Source organism: Xenopus laevis, chromosome 2S, assembly GCF_017654675.1.
Source record: "Xenopus laevis strain J_2021 chromosome 2S, Xenopus_laevis_v10.1, whole genome shotgun sequence".
Taxonomy (NCBI): Eukaryota; Metazoa; Chordata; class Amphibia; order Anura; family Pipidae; genus Xenopus; species Xenopus laevis.
The window spans coordinates 84,042,095-84,067,552 of record NC_054374.1 but is presented as its reverse complement, the minus strand read 5'-3'; the positions used below and the strand labels follow the sequence as shown (position 1 = coordinate 84,067,552).

The window sequence follows — 25,458 nt, the reverse complement described above, 5'->3', positions numbered from 1 at the left end:
TACATCTTACGATTTTTCGGCCGACATCTGTCGGGAAATTGATCGGCCAGGTCAAAAAATCTTTGTCGGTCCCAGTGCAATCTCTCTATGTTTGCAGGGCCATGCAGGCAGCTCCCCTTTGTTTTCCTGGTAAATTGGTCTTTTTAGTTGATGGTAAATTCGTACTATCGTACGATTGTTCTGAGAAGATCGTGGTCTCACGATCAGGATCTGATCTTTTAAAAATCTCAACATCTATGGCCAGCTTTAAAGAGGAAAACCAGCTCATTTCTTTAGATGTCCTTTTTAACAATAACAACTGTACAAACAGTTCCTCTTTGAAATGTACAAGATTCTCTCCAGATGGTTTCTCGGGTTACTGTATGCCACTCACCTATTTAGGAAACAAAGCATCCTATCTATGTACAATATTTATTAAAGGTGAACTAAAGCTTAATTAAAGAAATAGGCTAGAAATGTTGTACATTTTTTTTTGGGCTTCTGTACCAGCCCAAGCTAACCAAAGCCCTTTAGCAGGGAAGAGCTGTGCTTCAAATGATGCCTATGTACATTCCCACCGTATTTTCTGCTAATTCACTGCAGATGCTCTGTGCTGCTGTGAGTAACTGAGCTTAGGGACTGACTCAAAATATACAGAACACATGGGGGCAGACAGTGGGGTAACTACTCGGCGGCAGGCCCTGGTACAGGATGGGACCCTGGGCCACTCTGTCGGGCATTTCCGATCTGAATCATGCGCCAGAGTGCTGCCAGCGTGTGTGCTGTAAAATTGCCCCATGCAATTTCATGTACAAATACCCCAGAACTCATAGACGGGTGGCAATTCCATGTATACCCCCCAAAACTCACAGCCAGATGGCACAGTGTCAAATTAATGTCAAATTCATACCCCCAGAAGTATAGCAAAATGGTACAGTGGCAATTTCATGTATAAATACCACCAGAAGTCATAGAAGTGACAGATTCACAGAAGGCAAGGAAAGAATTAATAGTCACTTTGGGATAAACACCAGGCAAATGTGTGTAAGAAATGAGTTAGGGGGGAGGTGCCAGCACTGCTGCACTTATCAGTTCAGGGGGGAGAGGGGAAATCTACCCTCTGTGTTCAGCCCGATGAACGCTCCCTCCCTTCATGCTCAGCCCAGCCCTCACTTCGTACTCAACCCATTCCAGCCCTCCCTTCATGCTCAGCCCTCCCTCCCTTTGTGACCAGCCAGCCGGCCCTCCCTCCCATTGTGAAGAAATAAACAGTTCAAATACACTCACGATACTTTGAATAGCTTGTGAACTGTAGGCTCGGCATGTCTCCCAGTCACGTGACCCAGCGTGATATACTAAATCATAGAAGAAAAAGATGAAGACGCGATGCCAATTCAATTGGTGTACTAAGAGTACCTCCAAATCTTTAATGTGCAGAATAGAGCCAAACATTTCAGGAGCCTCACACTCCCTTCCTCTGTGGATAAGTGCACATTGTGCTCAGCCCAGCCAGCCCTACCACCCTTCGTGCTCAGCCCAGCCCAGGTGCGATTGCACCCCTGGTAGTTATGCCCATGGGGGCAGATTTACTGAAGGGCGAAGTGACCATCAATAATGAAAATTCGCCAGAAATCTCATCCGCAGGGACATTGCCAATTTACTAACAGGTGTAGAGGACAATTTGCCAGTGAAAGAGACCGTTTTGCGTCCTACTGCTAGGTGAATTCTCGCTCAGGTGAATGATTGTTACTCCTCCTCAACCTTATGTCTTCGCATATCCTGTATGCTGAAAAGTCATAAAAGTTCTAAAATACGCTGCTGTTTTTTCATATTTTAAAGCTATTGAAGATTTTTGTGTTAACTTTTTTTCCCAACCATTTGAGGGGCATGCCACATTTGTTTTAGGGTGGGCTCATGTCTAGGGCATTAGAGGATCTCTTTTGTCTTTATTATGCTTCCTTGGACATTTGTAATAATAAGTGGCCACTTCAAGCATTTGCAGCAACATCTCTAATAAAGATGTCTATGCAACCTATATGTACCCACCCTATTCAAATTGAGTACTAATGAAGTTTAGATAGGCAGAAATTAACGCTAGCAAAAGTTCTCTATGAAATGCTTGTGCTGACAAATTAATGCTAGCGAAACTTCACCAGCGTTCCGCTACAGAGATGCAACTTCGCATTTTAGTAAATTAGCATGGTGGTAACGAATTTACACCTGCTGAAGTGGCACAAAGTGTGGCGGAGCCTTTTCTGGTGAAAATTCACCCCCTTTAGTGAATTTGTCCCATAGAATGTAAATGTCCTAATATAAGGCTGATTAGTAATTAATACAGAGAATTGCTACAAGACAGCACAGAAATAGCAATTAGCATCGGAAGTTAATAATCAGAATTGTAGCATCACCTTATATTACAGGCCAACCTCATTTTCTGCTTGATAATTTGTGATAACCCCAAATCTTAGCTTCTCAACAGCTGCTCAGAGCCCACTGACCATGTCAGTGTCACAGATCACTGCTGCTATTGACAAGCTGAAACTTTAGACTGGGGCAATAAATTCATTATCTAAAATATGGCATTATTAGCCATATTAATTTTTAAAGTTTATTTCTCCTTTAAGAGCAAAAAATTTAAAAAATGTGAATGTAAAACATTGTCATCAAAAAGTTGTAGAGTTCATGTAAATGTCAATGGGAGCTGTCTATGGTAAATTTAAAATGTTTTGTCGATGCAAATTTTTACCCATTGAAAAGGATATGAATGAAATGATTTTATTCAATCATTTTTTATATTCAGATTTTTTAATAGATAAGCAAACAAAATGTTAGAGTTTATTAACATAGAAAAAACCTCTTACATTACACAAATTCAATATTTTGATAAATAGTAAATAGTTTTAAATCTGTATTTGCTACCTAATCTTACAATGAATTTCCTGTTATAGAATAGAACCATTACGCTTAAAATTTAAAGGTAAACAATATCTTTAAAAAAATTATTTTATAATTATTGTGATGCAAGACAAACTCAAAAATACTGTGCAGTGCATGTTTTATTTAAAATGTTTATGAGAGTAAGGATACATTGAGAAGTTGTAAAAAGTCATTTGTTGTCCGTAGAGGTGAAAAGCTTAGAACATAATTAATTACATATTACAATTAATCAGACTCGTGGAGGAGGATTACTCCCTTCAAGTTTTTTAAGAGTTAGCGAAATAGCAATTCAAAAAGATAAAAAGCTGGTGCCAAAATAATCAATGATTAATAATGTAGAAGTATCCACAAAATGTACGTACTATCTCTTGTCATACATATTACCATGTCATACATACAGTACAGTGTGTTACACAAAAAATGTGAATATCAATATGAATATCAATATGAATACACTTATCTCTTGACATTTCTTTTTGCAAATACTTTTATCACATTGTTTTGGGCATTTTGTACAACAGAAGATAGCATGTAGATGTTTTAGGGGTTTTGTTTTTTTTTTACTTTACATCAGTGTTTTTGCTGATGTGTTTAAGTTTATTTGAAGGTAAATAAAAGATCAAAAGTCAAATTATTTGACCTGCTTAAATAAAAGTTGGTCTTTTTTTTCAATGGTGCTTTTATTGAACTTGTTAAATGATTGTTTATTTTTGGTGTTGTGAGCTTTACTAACTGCCTCTGGAACACTAATTAGATGCCCAGACATGTTAACTGCAGAACTGTTTAAGCGTTGACATAAAAAAGTGTGACCAAATTATTCGAGAACGTCAATTGATAAAAATGACTCCACAACACTATTGTTTTGCCAGCCATGATATGTGCCAATTAACATGTTTGCTTACCAAATGCTTGATTACAAATAAGGGAACCCCAAGAAGTGACTTCAACAGTCTGTTGAAAAGACAAGAAAGAGAATCCGGTAATCTAAGTCCTGCCATATTACAAAGAAGACTTGGAAATGCTTGGTATCATACAGTATGAGAAGCCTCAGAAACCACTGCAGCCGTTCTTATGTGCTGGCAAACACTCGCTACCCTATGTGCTCAATTGCACAGACAAACCTATATGCAAAACCTACCAATTAAAGATTTCTGCTGACACATCTATCTAGAATTTCCCATTCATCCCCAGCCCACAAAACCAATTTAATTCCTGTCTAGCCCACTACCTAACCACTACTGCCCTACATTTATTTTGTTGCATTTGTCTAAAATGTCTATTTCAAACCCCACTATTTGCCTTTATCCCATCACTTTCAAGCCCTTGTGCACTTTCCTTCTAATAGGAACAACCAGTAGGGTGAGCCAGGTAAAGTGTGTAATAACAAGGGACAGATGGATATACCTATTGCTTAAATTGTGACAAGACACTTGTGGTGGACTTTGACCCAGGTAAAAATAATGTCTGCTAATGTTAACAAGAAGTGTCCACTCAAAAAAAAAAAAGGTGTAGCCAATTCTTATATTCAAGAATGCTCTGTGCTCAAAACAATTGCTTTCCTTGCTTTCCCCTCTTCTCCTCATATTAGGTTCCAACTAGAAACTCTTACTCAGCAATTTTACCCAACCAAGCCTGCTGGCATTGTTGTCAGCATTAACCTATTGTGAGACTAAACGATTTTACTTTCTTTCTCTTTGAGACACGTTTACCACCAAGGTTTTTCTCATGGATCTGTCCAAAGAGCTCTCTAAGTAATTCCAGCTTCTAGAATCCTTCCAAGATAAAAACTTGTCATACATTCCAGAATGGACATGGCTTTATATATCATTATCTACTTCATCTAGCTAATACAAATTAATGAATAAATTCAATATACTGTCTCAACAACCTAACATTAATTTCAGGAATTTCTGGCATTGCTGAGGAATCAGATCTGGCTTTTGACAGTTTGCAATCCATCCAAACTGTGGAAATAATTATAAGCACATGAGAAGTAAGGAAATAATAATATAGATAAGGCAGTGCAACCAAATCCCAAGTTCTCAAGAAGACTGCCACCACTACTAGAACATTGACACAATACTCTTGGATAAGCAAGAGTTATGCTCAGATTTTTGTGAACCCATCTTCCTTCCACAATAAAATCAGTAGCCTTTGCAACAATCCTAATGCTTTGCACAAAGTCATCACAAAGGAAACTTTCTGCATAGCATTGCATTCCAAATATTTTCTTTATGTCTTCATAACAGACACTATAAACTACATCTTGCCCCATTTATGCTAGTCAAAGTCTTGTGGATCATGCTACATTTGAAATACTAGGTTGAACGGAAGATGCTGATGCTTAAAGAACACTCTTAAAAATTGTAATACTTTGTAATCCACTGAATTCTTAAAGCCAGCACAATATTACTTTGCTTAATACATGGTCACATCTTAACTCTCACACCTGAAGGGCGTAATAAACAAGCTGCTATAAGGGGGTGATTTACTAACAATTGAATTTTGATTTTTTGATTTTTAATCTCTTAAAATGTGTGGGTTTTCTACATTTCTAAAAAAACTCAAATGATTTAAGATTTATTAGGTGAAAAAAATACAAAAACCTCTAAGACAAAATTTCATCAAGTCAATGGGAGCTGCACTGATCCTATTTGACCACTTCAAATCAGTTCTGACTTTTAGAGATTTTTGGATTTTCTTTCTCCACTAGGAATTGTCAGATGAACTTTGATTTGTATTTTTTAGCACATCGTTAAGCACTTTTTTTCATCCATACTTTTTTAATTTTGATTTTTTAATAAATCTTCCAACATTCATAGTTTTCGAGTTTGTGAGTTTATTCATTTTATTCATGGTTTCAAAAACCTTTTAAAACCACTTTAAATTGTACTTTTAATAAATAAGCCTCCAGGTTTTTGAAATTAGTTACCCATAATGTTTGCATTATGGATAATGTAATTTTCTTTTTATTGTGTAGGGGTCCATAGGGTTAAGTTCCCCTATGGTCTGAAAATTCCTCATGGTTTGAAATCCCCTGGTGTGGCCAGCTAAAAGTTGCGCCTAAACCAGATATGGGAGGGGGAGTCATTCTTTTTCCCATGTGAAGTGTGCCCTGGCATTTCCAGATTTGGCCAGAATTGCCCAATTTCTTTGTAAATCAGAGCTCAGTCTCTTTTCCAGTACATGTGGCTGAAGCAAGATGAGAAGGCCTAAGGGATGGTGAGGACCTTGGAGGGCTTGGGGTACAGGGTCCCGAGCATTGGGAGCTTGAAGGCAGTACAGAGAATGTGAAAGGAGCTTCCTGGTAATTGGATTCCAGTGAAAGAGTCTTCGGTGTGCTTACACTTTGGATGAGTGTTGGAGCCAGCCTGAAGAGTAAATATTTATGTGAGATGCCTGTGGATACCTGTGCCAGCTCTGTATGACTCCTCGTGTTATTTTATTTATTGTGCCATACACTTTATGTTTGTTTCAAGCAGAAAGAATAAGCAAATTAATGTCTTGCCAATGATTTTTAGATGTGCCTTTTTAGATGTGCGCTGGGTTTCATGCAATACCCTGAAGTTTTTGGGTGAAAATTCAGAAAAAACTTGAAAATCAGATGAAAAAACCTGAAAAAAAAATCATGAAAATCTAATTTTTTCCCACAAATATTTTTTGAGAAAATGTAATAATAAATAAGCATAAAAAAAACTGAACCGAGTTTGTAGCAGAAAATATTGAGATAAATTCGGATTCAGATAAATAACCCCCTAAGTGTTAGATAATACCTGCAGTCCCAGGTATACAAACCAGACAAGAAGAAACATTTTAGGGGTTATTTCCTAAACTCCGAATGCAAAAATCACAAAAAAAAATAATCGTGATTTTTTTTTATAAAATCGGACTTTTAAAAAATCACGTATTTTTCTGAATTTATTAAACCCAGAGGATGGAAAAGTCTGACAAATCCAGCATCTCAGACCTTTTGAGGTTGAATATAAGTCAATGGGAGAGGTCCCAATGATTTTTTGATGTGCGCTGGGTATTTTCGGGTGACAATTCCAAAAAAATCATGAAAATTTTTAAAAACTGATGAAAAATCGGAAAAAAAATTTGAAATCAGATTTTTTCCCGCAAAACAATATAAAATAAAATATATAAATAAGTGTAAAAACCCGAGCAGATTTGATAAATAACCCCCTTGTTGGTAGTTTTACGTAAGTCAAGTTTTAGGCAGAAATATTTGGAGCTTCTATCAAACCATATTAAATGGGCCTAACCATATTAAAGGGCCTAATTTCTCTCCTAGGCACCAGAGGCCTCAGGGTCCTAGCACCCGCCATCCGCGTGCACCTCCCCTCCTCTCCACAAATCTGGGCCTGCCCATAATGCTTCACCAAGCTATATGGAAATAAACGTGAATATCTATAAAAAGCTTTTCAACTGACAGATGTCTAGAATAAGAAATTCTTTAGTATCAATGGATTTAGAAAATAGAAGGAACAACATAAAAGGCTGCATCTGTGTTTTACTTTTCATACTTACCTACCTATTTGTATGGAAACAATTTAACTGTGCTATGGGTTTATGTATCCCACGCAACACCAATTGCTTCTAAAGCTGCTTAAAACCATCTCAGACAAATGCAGAAAATAAAATAACAGGACTCACTATAATGGATACTTAGTAAGAATGGAAGCAAACGTTTTTATGATATGAACCTAATGAAAAGGAGAAGCATAAAAGAGGTATAATGGATAATGCTTTTTAGGGCCTCCAGGGTTCCCTCTTTAAATTGAACACAACAATACTTTTAAAAACACATATAAAAGCAATCCAGGAATTTTGTAAATATAATCTCTCAAAAATGGAATTTTCCTAACTGTCTGACCCTCCAATCAAAAGGACACCAGATAAAGCTCATATATCTATCTCCAGACTATGAGTTCAATGTTTCTTCTGTAAGTGGCAGTGAAATTAGGTTTGATAAATGAATCACCGATGAGAACTCATGTTGAACCTGTATTGTTTGTTATTCTGTGGCTACAATCTGGCATGGGTAATCCAGCACTTCAAAGCTAACGGTCCTTACACTGTATACAGAATGTCATGGCAGACTAGCGTGAATGATAAGGAAAAGAAGGGACTGCAAAGTCTGACTACATTGGGAAAACTGGACTTTGTGCAAAACACTTTGATGTTTTTAAAGTGAATACATTATAAAATATTTTCTCTTTCTTCCTATGAGTAATATATTGAATTAAAATAGCAAAAACTGTGCATAAATTAGCACATAAAAAGCTATGAATTTTTTTTTTTAACTATGATATATGATATACAGGTATGGGACCTGTTATCCTGAATGCTCGGGACCTGGGGTTTTCTGGATAACAGATCTTTCCGTAATTTTGGTCTTCATGCCTTAAGTCTATTAGAAATTCATTTAAACATTAAATAAACCCAATAGGCGTGTTTCGCTTCCAATAAGGATTAATTATATCTTAGTTGGGATCAAGTACAAGCTACTGTTTTTATTATTACAGAGAAAAGGAAATCATTTTTAAAAATTTGGATTATTTGGATAAAATGGAGTCTATGGGAGACAGCCATTCCGTAATTGGAACTTTCTGGATATTGGGTTTCCAGATAAGGGATCCTATACCTGTATAACTAAACATGTAACATGATTTTAGATTTCTGTTTCCTTTTTAATTGCTGAGAAAACAGAAAAGGAAAAATATTTTTCATTCAGCTGTCATCAGCTTTCATATACTCATACCTTCAAATACAGTCCATGCTCTGTCATGAATTGTTCCCAAAACCTGTTTGCCATTGGCTGAAACTTAAATTATAGATTACTTTTTAAATAAAAATAACCACTGACTTGGAATATGGGCGAAGTCTATAGAAGAACAGTTGTAGCATACTGGAGCGTCTCTAGTGGGTTAGGGCAATGTTTGCCTTAATATAGTTTTGCCTTTCCAATAGTGATGGGCGAATTTATTCGCCAGGCGTGAATTTGCGGCGAATTTGCGTGTTTCGCCGCCAGCGAATAAATTCACGAAATGCCCGTGAAAATTCGTGGCAAAAATTCGCTGGCGTCAAAAAAATTTTTTCCACAAAAACGGGCGCTGGCGTCAAAAACGGGACGCCGGTGCTGTTTCGCGAATTTTTCGCCGTTTTGCGAAATTCGCGGATTTTTCGGCGAAGCGAAACGGCGCAAATTCACCCATCACTACTTTCCATCATCTCCAATTCATTTGGGCAAAATGTTGACATTTTGCAATATTTTGACACAGTTTTGCAAAGTTTTTTTTAAGCAAAAGACCCCTAGTTTGATCATCAGTAATGTTATTAATAGTTACTTTAACTCTATACCTTTACACTACAAAATTATGCATAGAACAGGGGATACCTATGGTCATATATACATATAACATATATAAAGCACATGGCAAATAGTCAATGAAAAAAGTCTGTGCAGATTTGGTCTTAGTGGCTTTCCAAAAATAGTGATTTATGTTTATTTCTTGGCAAGACACAAAAAATAAAAAATGATGTAGGGTCAGCTGGATTGTTTGGGACTTTATCACATGGATTTAGATGGATACAGTACAAAGTTACAGGCTAAACTGTCTCCCTTTGTCAGAAGACAGTCCATTCTGAAATGTTGCAATGATGAGAGAATAGTAAATTAATTATTTCACTTTCCCAAAAAATTGTGAAACTGCAAAATGCATTAAAGTCAATGGGCATTATTGTGGTGACTGCACAACTGTTTTTTTCACTGCAACTTTTTTTTTGCACAATACTTTTGAGTCTATGGGTGTTTTGTTTCTTCTGGTGAAAAGTTCCACTCATCATTAGTTGCAAGTCTCATGACCCAGGGAACAGGCCATCAACTGGGACTAGGCACTGAAAAATCCATATTGTATTCTGTATGTTGTTCACTGGCAGCAGGTCAATGAAATAACCACCATCTTTTAGAAAAGTTAAAAAATAGAAATGTCTGTTTTGAGTGGTAAGTAAGACTTGGGCCACTTGGCCTGGGGAATATAATATAGGGGTTTCAGTGTAACAACACCCCAATTTTGCAAACAAATAGAATTACGATTAAAAAAATGCAAATATCTTATTGGATCACAAAAGAATTTCAAAGAAAAAGTAGATTCTCTTACACACAGAGGAAAAGAGATAACAGAAAAATAGGAAAGTGATAAACATTGGCATCATTTCACTCACTTCTGTGTGGTAACAGTGACTGGAGCAAGCTTGCCTATAAAAAAAATGACATCTCCAAAAGAACTTATCATGGCACAGTTAATTTTAAAACAATTTGTGAATATAAAAAAGATAAAATATACACAGGACAAAATTAAATAAACAGTGAAAGAATGGATTAGTTTTATGAACTGTGCCAGTAATTTGTTTGCATACCGTCCTCTACTCTTTTGCAAGGAGGATGAAATGGAACTAAGTGATGTATTTATTTTTCTACTGCACTATTTATTTTAAACTGTCTGCCCTTATCCTAAAGACGTAGAAAATAATTCTATATTCAATATATATATAGTATATATATATATATATATATATATATATATATATATATATATATATATATACATATACATATATATATATATATACTGTATATTTATCACAAAGTTTCTTTATTTCATCATGATTTTACCTGCACTGAATATATATAATGTCAGGTTCAATTTTAATTTCTTTAAATCGATTTTAACTATTATTTATTGAATATTTTAGCTACCACCATTCTTTCTTATTCATTTAATAATTTACTTTGCACTTTACTTTGCCGAAAAATTTGCAAATTTACAACGAAATTCGCCTAACGATGAAAAATACGCGAATTGCATTGAAGTCAATGGGCGTCAAAATTATTTTGACGCGTGACAATTTTCACTGCAGTTTTGCAAATGTATTTGCCGGCACCAAAATGTGGAAATTCGCCGCGAATTTGCACCTGGAGAATTTATTTGCCCATCACTACCTGCAACAAGAAGTTATACACATACATTGATATCTAGTTAGAAGCAGGGGCGTAACTACCGGGGGAGTAGGGGGTGCAACTGGGCCAGGGCCCGCACCCCCGCAGGGCCCCCCCGGCAGATTGCACGCGCTGCAGCCGGCTGGAGTCGGCTGCAGCCGCAGAGAAATATCACACTGACAAGGGTGGGGGCGGGCCGGGCTGCATGGCCCGCCCCCACCTAGTTCCGTTACTGGGTAGAAGCCCAAATCTATGTGAGGCTTTGGTATACTGACTACTTTGGCTTTGGATAATGACTTCAAAGGGCAGTCTGATGCTCTCTAATATGAATGATGCATTTTGTTTCACCTATAAAAACCGAGACACTACAGAAAAAATCCTGAAAGCACAAAATGTATCCAAAATGCATTGCAATGGGAAGTTACATTGTGGTTAAGGTATTTTAAGCTCAGTGAAAGCTTATGCATCACCCTACCTATAGATAAGTTCCTTTATAAAATGCAACCACTGTTCTATGTAGGAACAAATGCTTCATTGCTGCCAAATTCTTCCAAACACCTACCTGGATAGCTCCTTCCTTAGATAGACAGTGAGAGGGCTGGGGAGGTCTGCTATCCCATTTGTTGATGTGTAAGGCAAGGAAAAGATAATAATGAGGTATTTTTTATCCAGCAAGCCAAACTTCCCGGTTTCCCGGTGAAACAAAACAATATTCTAGCACAGATTTGTGAAAATGTTTTAAGCTGTGGATGAAAATGCAAATTTGCTGCAAAACTGTCCCTAAATAGATTATGATCATGTTTTTAACCTTGTGCCTTTTAGTTATGCACGTTCAAGTTACTATTTATATAATTAAAACAGGCTTAGTAAACCTCAACAACATATATGATGCTTTCCTCTATCATTCCATGCTGTGTAGACCTGTAAATGGTAACTGCTAATTGGTTGCTGGGTTTCTTTTATACAGTAACTTGAACTTTTCAACTGTTTTTACATTCATCCCGCAGAGTCAGAAATGCAATCTCTAAAAGTAGCATACTCAGATTATATAATAAAACCTACTGGAAAGGAAATTTAAATGAGTCTGAATTGCTAGATCCACAGGTTGGTTTATGCATGTCTAATTGTTGTGTCCGGTCTTCAGTCTGCTTATACACTGCCTTAAATAACCTGAGTAATTCCCTCTTTTTCTTATTTTCCTGGGTCTTAAATTCTGGGTCTTTCATAGTTAGCACCTTCTTTACTTTCTGGAGCAGGTAATTTGATTTAGTCAGTGTCGGACTGGGACACCAGGGGCCCACCCAAAAATCTTAGACCGGGGGCCCACCAAAAGACCCTAGATCAGGGGCCCACTCTTAGTAATATTATTCTTCCTCTCCTCACTCTACCTCTATTCTTCTAGTCTCTTTTCTTTACACACTATAATCTATTATTCAATCTAATTAGTCTCTTTGTTCTCATAGAAATAGGTAATGGCCATGAAATATGCCAAATGTTTTGAAGCATGAGGGTCCACTGACACCTGGACCCACCGGGAGTTTTCCTGGTATCCCTGTGGGCCAGTCCGACACTGGATATAGTCTATGTCTTGTTAAGAGGAGATATGACACTTTTTTCTAAAAGTTTGTCTTTAAATTTGTTTAGTTGTAGTTAAAGAGTCAATTGTAGCCAAACAAATACTTTTTGTATTTATATGGAATTTTAAGGCTTCAGTTCATTGTATTTTGCATTAAACAGGAAAGCATTATAATAAATTGCTTGTATGCAGTATTGGACTGGGGGGGGGGGTTCCACTGGAGTTGCCACATAAGGGCCACCTCGCAGCACCCCCCTCCCAAGTCACAAATCCCCCTTTGCCCACCCCCCACCAGCGCATACCCTGCATGTAATTTCTTCAAGCAATCGGGGAAGGTCAGGGAAAACAAAAGTTCCCGAGGGTGTGGAGCGGGTTGGCCCAATCCGACCCTGCTTGTATGCATCACATAAAACAAGTCACTTCCATTTACCCTGTATCTGTGGTGTTTGAAATTGTATGGAGAAGCAGACTGTCAGTTAGGGTTAGATATAGGGAGAATACCTAGTTTCTGTGTAGTTAATTTTGGCAACCAAGCCAGATTTTCAGTTATAACGAGATTAGCTGTCATAGATTTTGGAACTATAGGTAAATGAAGGACACGTTAATGTTTTATTATGTATGTTGGACTTTAAAAGTAAGGTCAAGTCCAAAAACCCCTGGCTGAAAGAAATGAAAGGAGAATGGTTCACATACGCATCTGCTTTTGTAGTATGAATGAGTAAGCACACAAATCTAGTAAATCATATCTAGTTCAATAGCCAGTGGCTTTGAATGTAGCGGCATATAAAAGAAAGATGTGTACTTGCTTTATAAGGGCAGTTTACCTTTAAATTAACTCATTCAGAAGAGGGCCTGGATTTACAGATAAGCATTAAAAAGCATAATAATAACTAGCCTTTTTACCTTTAACTCGTTCAGGATTGGCATTACAAGGGCAGTTCACCTTTAAATTAACTCATTCAGGAGAGGGCCTGAATTTACAGATAAGCATTAAAAAGTATAATAATAATAATAATAATAATAAGTAGACTGTAGACCCAAAGGGCAATAGTTCTTTTGAGGGTGTCAGTGACTCCCATTTGAAAGCTGGGTAGGTGCAGAAGAGGAAGGCAAGTTAATGTAAAGGTATACTTCCCCTTTTGTTATAGAAATTCACACACGCAGGAAATACAGTACACAAGTAGTGATGGGCGAATTTGGGGAGTTCCGCTTCGCCAAAAATTTAGTGGTAAATTCGTGAAATGGCGAAAATTTTTCAAAACTGCGACGGCGTCTCGTTTTTGAAAATTTGCCGGCAAAAAATGTGTCGGCATCCAAAAAAACGGACACCGGCATCCAGAATTTGCCACGAATTCGCGCCTGGTGAATAAATTCGCCAATCACTATACACAAGGTACAACTGATTCTAATTTCAATAGCAGGAAAGCCCCAAAACATATATGTTTTCTGTATAATTGACAAGAACCAGACACTTGTAACCTTTAACTCAAGCCTTGTATTTTGAAGCGTATTTCACATACTGGGCATTGTTTACTAACCACAAGCAAAGTTCTAAGCCTAATAATTGGCACAAATTTAAATATGTATGTAAACTGTATGTAAATCACATGACCCTGCAGTTTCCACATCAGAGGTAAAAAAAAAAAGTATTTTCTTGTTATAAGCCTACTGTATGCAGGGCCGCCATCGGGGGGGGGGGAAGTGTTGTACCAGGCCCGGAGGCTAAGGGGGACATGGCAGTGCTGCACTTACTTGATTACTACTTTCAGAGAGCTGCCTAATTTTGAAGGGAGGGTGTGAGTACAGCTAGAGGCATTTTCAATCAATTCCCTTCCTTATTGGTCACTGAGTTTAAGTCCCAGGTTGAGCTGCTCAGGGATTTGATAGCTGAGGTTTGACCTTCCCCTCCGGCTCATCCAATTCTGGTGCAGCTTTACTGGAACTTAAAAATTCTGTAACCAATAAGGGAAGAAAATGCTGTCACTGGAAGAAGATGCAGCCACCTGTGCTCCCCTCCCTTCCAAAGTTGGCAGCTCACTGACAGCAGGTGGGCCTTCTAATCAAGTAAGTGCAACATGGCAGGGCCCCCGTAAAGTTAACCCTTTGTGGTCCCTTTTATTGTATGGGGGGCCACCAATTTTTTTTAAACTTCTGGGGAGGGCTGGCCACAATTGTTTTTACATGGATGTGTAAGGGGGGCCCTGGCTTGTAGGGGGAGGGTCCTGGCCACCAATTTTTTTTTACATTGTGGGGTCCTAGCCACCAATATTTTTTTATAGGGGGCCCTGACCACAAATGTTTTTTTTATGGGGGGCCCTGAAAACCAATATTACTTTTATGGGGGACCCTGACCTTCAATGTATTTTTTTATTAACATGTGGGGGACCCTAGCACCAATGTTTTTTTGTTTTGCTTGTGGGTGGGTGTGGCTTGCAGTGGGTAGGGAAGTCTTTTATCACTGTTTAACAAGAAACTATTCTCCCAGTTGCCATTATATGCATTACTAAACACCTTTACTATGCTGTTTTTCATCTTCTGCTTTGAGTCTCAGCTTGAATGCATACCATGACATCTCCACCTTCTTCTGACTAAGACAATTCACATATGCTGATGCACCTGTTGTTGAAGCATCGAGAATGCACCTACACCATTATATTACAGCCTTTTGTTATTAACAAGAGTGGAACATTCGTTTACATGAGGTCAAATTATCTCAGTTCGAGAGTTCTGCTCACAAGAGCAGTTACAAAATTGGTTTCTGGAGATCTATTGAACCCAAATATCTGCAAAATGATGCTCAGGATAACAAAATTACCTTCAAGAGCTTTCTCTGAGATAACATTGAGGCTTTCACATTTTGGAAAGTCCTGAGTTTGAATGTTTCCTGGTACAAAGAAACAGCAACAATTGCAATTCAGTGTAATGACTCATTACTTGCCTCTTCATCTACACAGGCAATGCAATGGAGCTCATGTAACTCATAGCAACCAATCAGTGATTAGCTTTATTATCTATTTGAAATTGCATTACCTATGTTAGGTATCCAATTTTTGTAAAAAAAAAAAATCTACGGGTAAGTTCATCTTAATGAACTCATTTTGTGATGTAGACAAAAGCATTCTAAGGCATTTATCAAGTGGGCATTTTGTTCTGCAGTTTCAATGTGAGAGAGCCAAAATATAAAAGACTAATAAAGACCAGTTGCTTAATTGCTCAGTTTTCTTACTTCTGCAGAATTGTTTGTTTATTTTCACAAACAGAAGTGTAAGTTTTAATAAGCATGGCCATGGAGAGCACATTTAAAAAACATCTAACAAGGATATTAAAATGCACTTTAAGAAAGTCCAGGGTAAAATTGTATTGAAAGCATCAATTGCTCAACACGAATGTACGACAATGAGTCAGGCAGAATTTTAGACTGGTCCTAACATATTTCACAATTCTTATTTTCTAAATTTAGTTCTTATGCATGCTCTAAAACTAATTTACATTACAAATCAGCCCTCGTCTCCCACCTCAAAATGCTAGTTCTTAAATTGGCTTTCAAATACCATCACTCACCAAGTCTTAAAAAACTTGTCCCTTCTCCAGTCTTAAAATGCTCTCTGACCCTCTGCAGTACACAGATGCCCTCCAGCTGTTTCTGTATCTTATAGTAACTTCGTATTCCAAGCTGTCCAAGCTTCTTCCAAGAATCTGATATCTCCCTGAAAGCTATCTTTTCAAAGTGGTATACATGCTGATATTTTAATACATAATTGCCTATTTACTCCATAGCCAATTCCAATGATAAACTCTTGCAAGTAAGGCCCAATTTTCATTTGTGCCATTCTGACATAATCTAGTATTGTGTTTACTACTATTACTACTGAGATTCTTAGAATCTGATCCCTTAAAAATATTTAATTAAAAATAACATCTGTGTTAATTAACAGACCAGGAGAAGGTTTCTGCAACACTGCATCAAGAGTCAGAACCAAAAAAAAAGAAATTAATGTAGACTACTGCTCTCAATAATAGTCCATGTACATTTACGAAAGGACTTTAAATAATTTTTTTTTTTTTTTTTAATCAAATGAAGGGGTTATAAACCCAACCATAGCCCTGTCCCACAGCACCCCCTAGTTTCTATAGAAGAACATAATTGTAAAGGCAACAAATGCCACCAATGAGAATTCTACTAATCAAAAACTTCATCATAAATGCAAAAGGCTTGACTAGTAAGAATTCTGATTGCCAGCACTAAGTCAGGCATCTTTCTGTTATCTTACATACAGTATAGAGATAATAATGATATTTTTACAGGAACAGCAAGGCAGATTTATATAGTGAATAAAGTACCCCCTCTTGTAAAATATAAGGATATTATAAGGTAACTTCTAATATCCTCATATTTTACAACTGGGGGTACTTTATTTATTATAATACACAAATTTCAGTGAGTCATGTGACAGAAATGACATCAGAACTCACCGTTTATAACTGATGACATCAGAACTCACCGTTTATAAGGATATAATTTACAAGATATTCATGGCTTTTGTGTATTATATAGATTTATAAATCAGTCCCTGTAGTAATGTGCCAACATCTTCCTTAGCACTGAACAATAGAAAAGTGGATACAGCAAACATATAAATTACATATCAGCTGATCTATGTGGGAGCTACAGAGGGTTCTGCTCAACAGATCTTTAAAACATAGTAATACAAAACACAAGATAGTACAATCTAAAAATGAGACACAGGTATGAGACTGTCTGTGACTATAAAATTACTACACTTTTGTAGTGTTTTTTTGTTTCCGCTTCTGTGGAAAATGTTCCGTGCTATATACCATAATGTTATAATTAATGACATTAGTGGTAAAGCTTTCTCCTGATGTCTCCATATCATTTTAACATTAAGGGGCTGATAATAAAATTCAAAATTATTTTTACAAATTATATTTTTTCTGTAAAAATTAGTTTTTTATTTCTCTAAAACTCTAAAAATTTGAGATTTATTAAGTGTTAAAGCCACAAAAACTTCTAATACAAAACTGCACAGGGTAAAAGCTGTTGAGGTCCCATAGAAGTCAGTAGGAGCTCAGCTGATCCCATTTGACCATCTTTAATTAATTTAGACTTTTAGAGGTTTTCCAATTTTTTTTGCAAACGAATATCTGAAAAACTCACATTTTTGCAGGTTTACATATTTTTACTGTTCTGTATTTTTTTGGTCTTGAATTTTTTATATTAAATAACTTTTATTTATTATATAACTTTCATGACTTTCGTAGTTTCATTAACCTCTAAAACCACTAAAATTCAACCTTTAATAAATAGGCCAACACCTGTTTAACGTTCTCAACCTACTGCTCTGGTATGAACAACAAAATGAATGAAATTTAGAACTGATGGGAGATTAAACAGCTGACCATGCTGGAATATGGAGTTCTGGGGTTTGCCTATCTTTGTAATAAACCTTAAATTATAGTTCAAGTACTTAAAGGAAAACTATACCCACCAAACAATGTAGGTCTCTATTAAAAGATACTGAGTAAAACAGCTCATGTGTAAAACCCTGCTTCATGTAAATGAACCATTAACATAATAATATACTTTTTTAGTAGTATGTGCCATTGGGTAATCATAGATAGAAAATTGCCATTTTAAAAAATAAGGGCCGCCCCCTGAGATCGTAAGATTCACTATGCACACATACAAACCACATGTAAGGTCACATGAGCCAATCAACAGACAGAGTTCTGCCTTTTGCTTCCTCACTTCTTCCTGTTACAGTTAGGGGCAGATTCATTAAGGGTCGAATTTCGAAGTTAAAAATACTTCGAAATTCGACCCTCGAATTGAAATCCTTTGACTTCGAATATCGAAGTCGAAGGATTTAACGCTAATCCTTCGATCGATCGATCGAAGGATTTTTCGTTCGATCGAACGATTAAATCCTTCGAATCGAACGATTCGAAGGATTTTAATCCAACGATCGAAGGAAAATCCTTCGATCAAAAAAAGGTTAGCAAACCTATGGGGACCTTCCCCATAGGCTAACATTGACTTCGGTAGGTTTTACCTGCCGAAGTAGGGGGTCGAAGTTTTTTTTAAAGGGAAAGTACTTCGACTATCGAATGGTCGAATAGTCGAACGATTTTTACTTCGATTCGTTCGATTTCGTTCGAATTCGAACGAAATTAACCAATTCGATGGTCGAAGTACCAAAAAAATACTTCGAAATTCGAATTTTTTTCATTCGAATCCTTCACTCGAGCTTAGTGAATCGGCCCCTTAGTGTTGTAGTATTTCTAGTCAGGTGATCTCTGATGCAGCACAGATAGAGTCACAAAATGGTGGTTCAAGGCAAGGGATGTAAAAGGGCAATATTTATGTAAATATATATTCCAGTTTGGTAAGATTCTTTAATATGTCATTCAATTTGATATAAACTATCTGTTGCTTAAGTATTCATTTTGGGGGTATAGTTTTCCTTTAAATCATGCTGTTAATCAGTTCTGTACAAGTTGGCAGATGCAGAATAAAAAAAGTACAGAACCCATTTTAGAAGACTAGGGAACCGTAATTTAAAAAAAGTAAATATTAGTGATGAGTGAATATTTAAATTTGCTGAAAAATTTGCAAAACTGCGAAAAATGTTTTTGAAACATTGAATTCAATGGTTGTCAATGGCATTTTTAACACACAACAAATTTTTACGAGTGCAGCAATTTTTTCTTACTTTAAATGCAGTACAGGAAAAGGGAGTTTTTTCTTATGGTGACTTTATTGTCTCTGTGACAATTTTGTCTCGGCAACTTTTTGTTGCGGCGCAAGTTTTCACATTGGATTTTTGCCGCATTTTCAAAGTTTTACTGAAAGGTAGGCTGGGAAGTAAAAACTTGGCATTACTACATTTGTTTTATTCTGTATGAAGACTTTTGTTTAGATCTTAACAATAAAGAGAAATTGCTGTATTCTTGTTACCAACCTCCATGAAATAGAATTTCATTAAGAAATTTTGACTGCAGTCCTCTGGACAGAACTCTGCTCAGCTATGTTAGAAACCACCAGTAGTAAATAAAGATGAATACAGAAATAAAGAAGATAATGTGTAAATCTGTTAAAAAGTTCCTATCAAAGACTGCAATGTAATAATTGTCTAATATAGAAGAGTATTACCTTGCATAATGCAAATTTGTGTTCTCTCACCCCTCATTTATCCAGTTTTCTACTTCTTTAGCAAGCTTTTACATGTTGGGATTAAAATGCCAACAAGCTAATAGCCATGTACATATATACACGTGATTTTCCCAGATACACGTCCATCAACAATATCATGGCACATTTGTCTAAATGTTGTAAATATTTTTCTCTCTTTCTTCTTTCAAGTCTGCAGCAACAAAGTGTATATAACACAATGGCCATGCACAGTTGAGGATTTGTTAGAGCTTGAATGTCTTTGCATCATGTAACGCTCTCTAGCACATGTTTCAAGTTTGATTTACAGATAACAGCATGTTGATCATACAAGTTCTCACCTACACAAATAGCACATTGTGGGAAAGAGCTGTTCTCCCATCAGAAGAAAGTAAAAGCATTTTGTGACAAGCACCCTCTTTGGCCCGTCACAGTTACATGCTAAACATCTGGAATTTATGGAAAACATTTAATGAGTCACTTGAAACACGTTAGTCAACCATTTTGTTCCTTTTTTCTCTGAAAAGCTAATGCATTAAATGGATGGATAAGTAAACCAAGACGTTAACTGGATTGGATTCTAATGGTATCTATAATTTAGGAATAAAAGAGGTCATCAGTTTGTCTGCTTTATCAAAAGAAATAAAAACATAAAATTCTTGTTGACATATGGAATATCAGTTATCAAATTATTTTTGTATAGCTTGCTAATTATTAGCCATTTCGTATTGTTCAATGGTTTTATGGGAATGTTTTAAATAAATAACATCAGCCACATATTATCAGTTTTAATAAAAAATAAAATACTTTGTCTTGATATGTGGCATCAGGCCTCCAAAGATAAAATGAAAGAAAAATTATGGGCCATAAGTACAACATTCAAATTTGAGCTGTTTTTTCAGATTACAGGACAGGTTTATGAAGACAGCCATAGCCAACCACAATCTTTTTTAGCATTACCTAACTATATTTTATACTACATTAAAACTCTTGTATCTAAATTATGACATCAGATATGTCATTTTATTGCATTTTTATTGCAAACACCACAAAATAAAACAGGAATGCAATTGTTAAATCCTAATAAAATCTAATGGTTGTTTGAAGCATGGAGACCATAGATTAAAATTACATTTACTTTTAGTTTTTCAAATAGTTGAATTCATGGAATTATCGATTAATATGAAGGGAATCATGGAAATTTGCTTATGTAAACAGTGAATTTCATTTAATTAGTTGTGAGCTTTTTCTTGAAAATACTTGTATGAGCTTATACCAGACAAAATATAGCAAAACCTTAATTTTACATACCCTGATTTTAAGTTTTCCCTTATTTTACATGTTTCAACCTATACACTATGCATAATACTGTACATTACCTTGATTTTACATTTTTTCAGGTACCTTGGGGTTCTACTGTATATCTGGATCAAATTAAAAACCCAACATTTAGGGGTATGCTAATGCTGCTTATCTGGTATTTGGTTTTAGGAGATAAATCTGAAGTCTAAAGGAAGCTTAAATCTTGGTAAATTTCAGACTAACCCCCATATGTAATAAAAGTAGCTAAGTTTAACTAGGAGCAGTCACCAATAGCAACTAATAAGATATATGCTTTTAAACATATGACCAGTAAATTCTATCTGCTGATTGGCTGCTATGGGTTAACTCTTGGGCAAACATAGCACCTTTTAGTACATGAAATTAGCACTTGGAATTATTAAAACAGTAGTAGCATCATTACTGTGACCATATTACCCACAATGCTGACATTTGGATCTTGGTTATAGTAACAGTCTTTGAGTGATTGTTAGAGAACATATTGTATCCTGCTGGAAATAATTAATTAATTGAGAGAAATATGTTATCTATATATATACATATATATATATATATATATATATATATATATATATATATATATATATATATATATATATATATATATTATATTAAGTTAACCAATACGTTCACTAGTTCAGGTATGGGACCTGTTATCCAGAATGCTTGGGACCTGGGATTTTCCGGATAATGTATCTTTCAGTAATTCAGATCTTCATACCTTAAGTGTACTAGAATATTATGTAAACATTAAATAACCCCAAATAGGCTGGTTTTGCTTCCAATAAGGATTAATTATATCTTAGTTGGGATCAAGTACAATGTATCACTTAACTATTACAGAGAAAAAGGATTTTCTCTCACCTATATTGGGGGACACAGGCACCGTGGGGATGAAGATCCTGCAGCTTGGAGAGCGGACACTAAAATGTTAAAACTTGACTCCTCCTCCTGCTGTGGGCTTCATCCCCTGCCTCCTCCTCCAATATTCAGTTTCTTTTAGTGTCCTCGAAGGAGAACATGACACTTACTGTGGCTGGAGCAAATGATCCAAGGACTTCGGTTAGGGTCATGCCACACTGGGGATAGAGGCCTCCAGGACCCAGTGCCCCACAGCCAGTTTAGGTATGACACCTAAAAATCCTTCTGCCCATCTGCCTTACCGCTCCCCGGAGGACTGCAGGCACGCTCCACACTTCCCATGGCTGTTAAGTTCCCGCTCTATGGAGGTCTGCACCAGCCTTACACTACAGGGAAGCCTCTACCCAGGGCACACAACACACTGGCTGAACAGGTAGGTCACCTTGTGATTTTATTATGGGTGCCTACCTCCCCACCGTTAGTTACATAGAGGGGTTCCCCCGGGCCCCTGCGGATGCATAGCTAAGTCCTTCCTGCCGACGCTCTAATTTTTTCAGAGCCGGCAGGGGTTTTTCGGAAGTAGCTAATATAGCCTGAGGCGCGATGCGGCTGTCTTCCGCACTGCCTCCTTCTCTTACCGCCTCCTTGTTTCCTTACGGCTCCTAGGGGTACATTCTCTCCCCTGATAGAGCCGGGCGGGTATGGGGCGGAGGTAAAAATGGCGGCGAGGCTCCTTCTACAAGCGCCTTTTCTTACACGCCGCCACACGTTAATAGCCACGCCCACCGCTTCCTTATAGGGCACTCGCGTCCTTCGCGCGCTTTCTGCTCCTGCGGTCCACGACTTTGGCGCTGCTACAGCACAGCCGACGCAGCTCTCCTTCCGAGGAACACGCTGCTAGAGATCCCTTCTGGACTACGCTCCTACGAATCAGGCAAGTGTTTCACAGGGGATGTACAGTACAGCCTCGGCGTTACTAACTCCCTTATTTGCCTAACGTGCCACCTCTCTTGTCTCCTCAGACCCTGACAGCGTACGGCACTTCCTCATATCCCCTGCCTCTTCCTTTCAGTAGAGGGATTACTTATTCACCATGGCTGACCTAACAGAGGAGGCAGTCTTAGCTAGAGGGGCAGCAGCTGCTAGGACAGCTTCAAAGGTATCTTACCTTGCCTGCACTAGCTGCAGGGCCAAATTTCTAACAGCCTCTGCTGATCCAGTGTGCACAGCATGTAGACCTCACACTGCTCCACACACACACCCTGACGAGCACTCTACTGCCTCTACTTCACTAGCTGGCTCAGAATCAGAACTAGTGCGTGCCCTCTCCCTTTCCCTGGCTGGACTTCAAAACTTAGCCCGTATTCCTGAGACCCTAGACAGAGTCTTAGAACATCTGGCAGCTCCAGGACATGCTCAGGGCAAACACGCTTCAGCTCCCAAAAGACCTATAGATTCCCCCCCGGAAGCTTCAGGTGGCTTTAACCCTTCTTCCGAAGAGGAGGGTCTTGTTCCGTCAGAGGACGATGCCGAAACAGAGCCCGATCCAGATGCCGAAATCCCTAGAACTCAAGGAGAAGTAGAAGGGCTAATTCAGGCAGTTCTTAAGACCCTAAATATTGAAGACACAGTCTCGGTCGAGGAGACCGGAAAGAACATTTTCAAGAGACAAAGGCGGTCTTCTTGCGTTTTTCCAGCCTACGAACAGCTGGAGGAGATCATTAAGGCCCAATGGAAGACCCCCGACCATAGGGTACAGGTCTCCAAACGTTTTACTCAGACTTATCCATTTCCACAGGAATGTATAGATCTCTGGGCATCTCCCCCGTCTGTCGATCCTCCAGTTTCCAGACTGTCTAAGACCACTATTATACCGGTAGCAGATGCAGCATCCTTCAAGGATCCTATTGACAAGAGATTAGAGGGCTTCTGTAAGGCAATCTTCACAGCTTCTGGAACAGCCTTCAGACCTATGTTTGCAATCGCATGGGTGGCCAAGGCCATGGAAGTCTGGGTTGAACAGGTAGCTCAGCTGATTGGTTCCGAGGACCCCACGACTGACCACCTCCTTTCTCAGGTAGCTGACGCTACAGCCTACATCTGTGACGCATCCCTAGATGCAGCAAAGCTGGTGGCAAAGGCATCAGCACAATCCATAGCGGCTCGCCGTTTCCTCTGGCTAAAGACCTGGACGGCTGACCTAACATCTAAGAGATCCTTAGTCAGTCTCCCCTTCCAGGGAAAACAATTATTCGGGGCAGAGCTGGATAAGATAATCTCACAGGCTACAGGGGGCAAGAGCACCCTACTTCCCCAGAATAAACCCAAGAGACCTCCCTTCAAGCGACGACCATTTTTTCGTCCCTTTCGTCAAGGCCAGAGGACCAAGCTCCACACAGAAAAGTCCAACTCCGGTCCCAGTCCAAGATACCATAACAGACAGAGACCCAGTTGGAACTCATCCAAGATATCGAACAAGTCCTCTCAGGACAAACCCGCCTCCTCCTGAAGGTGTGCCCACCCCTGGAGGGGTCCCCTTAGGCGGCCGCCTAAGAGCCTTTCAGGAGGTGTGGCAGAGTCATGTAACAGACCAGTGGGTTCTCCAAATGATTTCCCACGGATATATGATAGATTTGTCACAACTTCCTCCTCGCAGATTTTTCGTCTCCCGTATACCCAGAGGGGACAACAAGAGACTAGCCTTCCTAAGGATTATCCAAAATCTAGCAGAGTCCGGAGTCATACAGCCAGTACCACAAGCAGACAAGGGTCGAGGTTTTTACTCAAACCTTTTCATTGTTCCCAAAAAGGACGGCTCTTACAGACCTGTATTAGATCTGAAGGCTCTCAACCTTGTCGTAAAGACTGGCCATTTCAAGATGGAGTCAGTACAGTCCGTACTAATGTCCATGGAAGGTCAAGAGTTCATGACAGTGATAGACATAAAGGACGCCTACCTTCACATACCCATCCACAGAAATCATCACAGATTCCTGAGATTCTATGCAGCCGGAGAACACTGGCAATTTGTAGCTCTCCCCTTCGGCCTCTCATCTGCACCTCGAGTGTTCACGAAGGTCATGGCGGCAGCCCTAGCAGGACTCCGACTCAGGGGGATAACAGTTGTACCCTATTTAGACGATCTGTTAGTCAAGGCTCCTTCTCAAGATCTGGCAAGCAGTTACACTTCCCAAGTCCTCCATTATCTCACGCAGCTGGGTTGGATCATCAACTACAGCAAATCCAATTTGATCCCGGCTCAGAGCACAGAGTATCTGGGAATAATTCTCGACTCCAGGAAAGGCAGAGCCTTCCTTCCACAGAACAAGATCGAGACGCTGCGAAGCAGAGTCAGAGTGCTCAAGACGAACGATTCCGCTTCCCTGCGGACAGCCATGAGGACCCTCGGGACAATGGTAGCCTCATTTCCCACGATACCTTACGCGCAGCTCCACACCAGACCTCTGCAACAGCTCATACTGAAATATCAGAAGAAGGATCGGGTGAACCTGGACCGGCAGGTTCCGATCTCGAGGGAGGTCAAACACTCCCTCCGTTGGTGGCTCCACCCTC

General features: G+C 38.3%; 1 protein-coding gene across 1 annotated transcript in view; it reads left to right on the top strand.

The window, feature by feature from the left end:
* tbx4.S (T-box 4 S homeolog) overlaps nucleotides 1–25,458 on the top strand; it is a 102,985-nt gene that overhangs the window by 48,307 nt on the left and 29,220 nt on the right. The window lies entirely within an intron of this gene.